General features: G+C 31.7%; 1 long non-coding RNA gene across 1 annotated transcript; it reads right to left on the bottom strand.

The window, feature by feature from the left end:
• Positions 1-411: 411 nt before the first annotated feature.
• On the bottom strand, positions 412-1471 carry LOC128019373 (uncharacterized). Its single transcript, XR_008185126.1, has 3 exons — positions 1357-1471; positions 964-1012; positions 412-856 (listed from the first exon to the last, which is right to left on the bottom strand). It is a non-coding gene; the product is annotated as an uncharacterized LOC128019373 (long non-coding RNA).
• Between the last annotated feature and the right edge of the window lie 2537 nt (positions 1472-4008).

Raw genomic sequence — 4008 nt, forward strand, 5'->3', positions numbered from 1 at the left:
ATTTCCACACAGTTGGGGTGGGGTGCATGTGATAACCTCCTCAAGCTGAGATGCGTGTTATCACGTGTTGATGATAGCCAGAGATTTTGTCAAAAAGCATCAAAAATTGGCAATATTAAAAGGATTTAGCATTTAAAATTAAAGTAGGCCTGTTACAATTTTCTTTTTATTAGGCTTATTATTTTTATTATTATTATTTAGCCTACTTTTATTATTAAATTACATTTTGTAGCAATAATTTCATAGCACATCACCGTATTATGCGTTGTGAGGATAATTAAAATTTAGGCTATAAGTTTACAACTTAATGAAAATATTTTTAATTAAAAAAAGTATACAATTGAAAGATAGGCCTATAATTAAAAATATGAACACACTGCAGTCATCAATGACAATTAAGAGCAGCTTTATTTCATTCACAGATTTTCAAAAACAACCTGTTTAACATGAAATATGGTTCTCATGTTTTTCACTATACGGGTCATTGTTATTAACAAAATAAACAAAAGCTGCTTCTGTTAAAAACTAATAAGATGATGTATGATTAGAAATGTATGATTATAATGTAAGAGCTGACACAAAATACAAATATTTACATTAGAGCTTCTTCATTCACTGATGCATTTATCACATTTTAAATCATTTTGTACAATTATATGTTGTGACACTGACTTTGACAAACTTTCAGTTTGACTTTATATTACTCAGATGAGTATTCACATAACAAAAGGTATCAAAGGTAGATAGACTTTTTCAAAAAAAAAAATTATATTCACACTTGTCCATACACTGAGTTGTATTTTTCAAAGTACTGACTGTTTTGAGTCTGTATCCTTCCCCGGGCTGGTGCCTGTGACTGAAGTGAAGAAATTAAAGTCAAATGCACATTGATTTAAATAAATATTTTTTTGTATGAAATAATTAATATGCAAGTTATTCAAGTAAAGGGGGAAAAAAACTCACAAAGTCCTGTCCCATTTCTCTGTGACTCTGCTTGTTGTTTTTACAGCTCCTTTAAATATAACATATCACATGTTGTTTTCTGCGTTCATGTTTGAAAATGGCCTGTTGTCACATTTGTGAAATGTTTAATGATACTAACACAAATACTGATATTATTATCTCAGTTATCATCTTATTATCATCTCTCTATTTGTCAGTTTCAACTTTTATTTATTTTAAATGAGCAAAAATAATGCAATACAGCTGGAGAATTAAAAATATGTATACTGATGAATATGTGATACAATTTTACAAGCACATATCAAGGAAATATTTAATGTACCTTCTTAACACAAATTAAACCTTGAATCAATAAACAATCTTATTTCTTCTTTATGTGTTAATGTATCTCACCTGTGAATGCAGATGCTGATGGTGATGATCAGACAGATGAATATGACTCCAGAACATGAGATGATGATGATGATGTACAGCGGCATTTGTTTGAGGGATTCTGGTCTGGTTGTGTTTTCTAGAAAATACAAAAGTGTCAAACACGTACGATAACAGTGTACCACCTTCTAACTAGTTTCTATAATATTTTTTTCTATAATAAAAGCACTTTGGTTCATAGAAAAATAAATGAAATCAAGTAATAACCTGTTGTTGTTAATGTCCATCTCATTGCTGCTGGGTAACAGCTGTAGTTTCCTGCATCAGACGCTTGTATTTGATGTATTGTTAACTCTCTTGGAGCTGCTGGGTCGATGTGAATCCTGTTTGAGCTGAAGTTTGTCTTAGTTATGTTCATATCAGAGACCTGTCTAAAAATAACAGAGTTGTTCATTTTCCATGTGAAATCATTATCAAATTGGGTTTTGTTGCAGTAAAGTGTGACCGTTTCCCCCACAAACACTGTTTTGTTGATGTGCTGCCGAATCCTGTACTCTTGATTAGATTTGGAATAATCTGAAGAAAAGACACAGAACATCACAATCACTGCAGGTTTATAGTTATACTTCATCAGACGGTAAGACAAACATGTAAAAATGCTCATGCAAAATCTCATGAGACACACCTGCTGCTCATGTCCATCACACAACACAGAACCAAATAATGACAACAAAAAAAAAAATGTTACAACATACCTGCATTTGTCAGTAAAGTAAAGATGAAACACAAATTCAGATGCAGGATCCTGGTTTGAAAAACCTTCATGACAGCTTACTCTCCCTTCAACATTTCAAGCACTTCTGATCAAACTGACAGATTCTGTAGACAGGAACGAGGGGAAGTGGTTATGTGAGAGTGGGACACAACTAAGAGCCACTGAGCTCAAGAGAGCAATGTGATGATCAGAGTGTGAAACTGTTTAAGATAAAGATTACAGCTGCTCTTTGACAACCTATGAGGAATATCAATAAAAATATTCATGTTTGGAATTTTCATAATATCTATAACAATATTTATACTTATTTTCACCAACATTAAGATTTTAAGTAGCAAATGCATATACATTTAAATAAACGTTTACAAAATATAAGAGGATTTTTTAGGTTCTATGACTGGTAATCAGTTTTCCCAATATTTTTAAGCCTTTATTCGTTTTTTTATTTTATTTACTAATTTTAAATATTTATATAGCATGACTTCTTATTATTTTAAATTATATATATTCCATGTAGCTTTTTAAAAATATACGAGATCATGCAAACAGCATCTAGAATTTAAATAATAATAATAAAAATAATAATAATAATAAAAAATTACATTTGACATGCTTTAGATGGAGTTTGCACATAATGTCAACTTTCCACAAACTATTCTTAGAATAATTTTTTATTGCCATATTTTTTATAAGGTCTCTATGCTTTAAAAAATTGTTTTGTGTTTGAGGTCTTGTATGAATTATGGCACAGTGTAGCACCTCAAACTCTGAATATTCATGTATGCCAAGTCTGTATGGTGCACATGCCATAAAAATTAAATTGCACAATTAATTTAAATTAATTTGTTAATTTGATGGCATGTTTAATATTTTATTTAAATTCAGTTTCTCAGTAATGTGTGTTAAAATGGCTTCTTTGATGAGTGAGTAAGACAAGCCTCATAACCCACACACTTCCTGTATTCTAGGACCTCTGTACCATAGAAACATTTGCAGACCGATGCTAAAGCTCACTGAACTAGAGCTCATTTTTATGCTCCTTTCACAAAAGGACTTGCCTTTTATTTTAAAAGACTTAAGAACTTTTGAAGCACTTATATTGAGTACCATGTTCAGCATTTTCACTGGAATTCTTCAGTGTGGGTGAAAATGAAAAAGATATGTGAGAATTCAAAGATCACCACACTTTAAAACTAATTATAAAATGGATGGTTCCAGTTCTGGATGCTTATGATATGATGCAAAACACCTCTACACTATATCACTGAGCAGATCCCATGTAGTTAGTTATGTTTTTTGTGTAACAACAGGGTTTGTGTTGTCCAATGGAAAGGATTTGTTTGAATTAGTATAGCAATATAAGATATAAATAAAAAAGAAAAAGAAAAAAAGAATTGCAATAAAGCACTAAAGCTTAACAAAACCCCTTTAGCTGTGACTATACTAAGAATTTATTTCATTAAAATAGCCTTCTGTGTGAAAATAGAAAATCTGTAAAACGACCAGGTTTGTAGGTAAATGATGCAATGTGGTGAATAAATTCCACTGGTCAAAGCTGCTGAAAGAAAACATGAGAATTTCCGCCTGGCTTAGTGTCATAGAAGAAGCAGACATGAATAGAACAAAAACCACTAGGCTACAACATGAGATACAAGAGCTGGGCTTATGACTGAAAGATTTTTGGTTCTGTTAATGAGCTATTAAACACAACAGATATCTTCTAATTATCTTCTAATCCTGTCTTCTACTATTTTCAAGTTTATTTTAAAACAGCACAATGTGTCATCATCAGCAGGGGCGCCTGAGGGTAAGCCTATGCACAGACATTTAAGCAGAATTGTTAAGCAGAATTCAGTCAGCGAGCGCATGCACTGAACAAAACACCAGCATTTCATAGA

This window comes from Carassius gibelio, chromosome A9, assembly GCF_023724105.1.
Source record: "Carassius gibelio isolate Cgi1373 ecotype wild population from Czech Republic chromosome A9, carGib1.2-hapl.c, whole genome shotgun sequence".
In the NCBI taxonomy this organism is placed as follows: Eukaryota; Metazoa; Chordata; class Actinopteri; order Cypriniformes; family Cyprinidae; genus Carassius; species Carassius gibelio.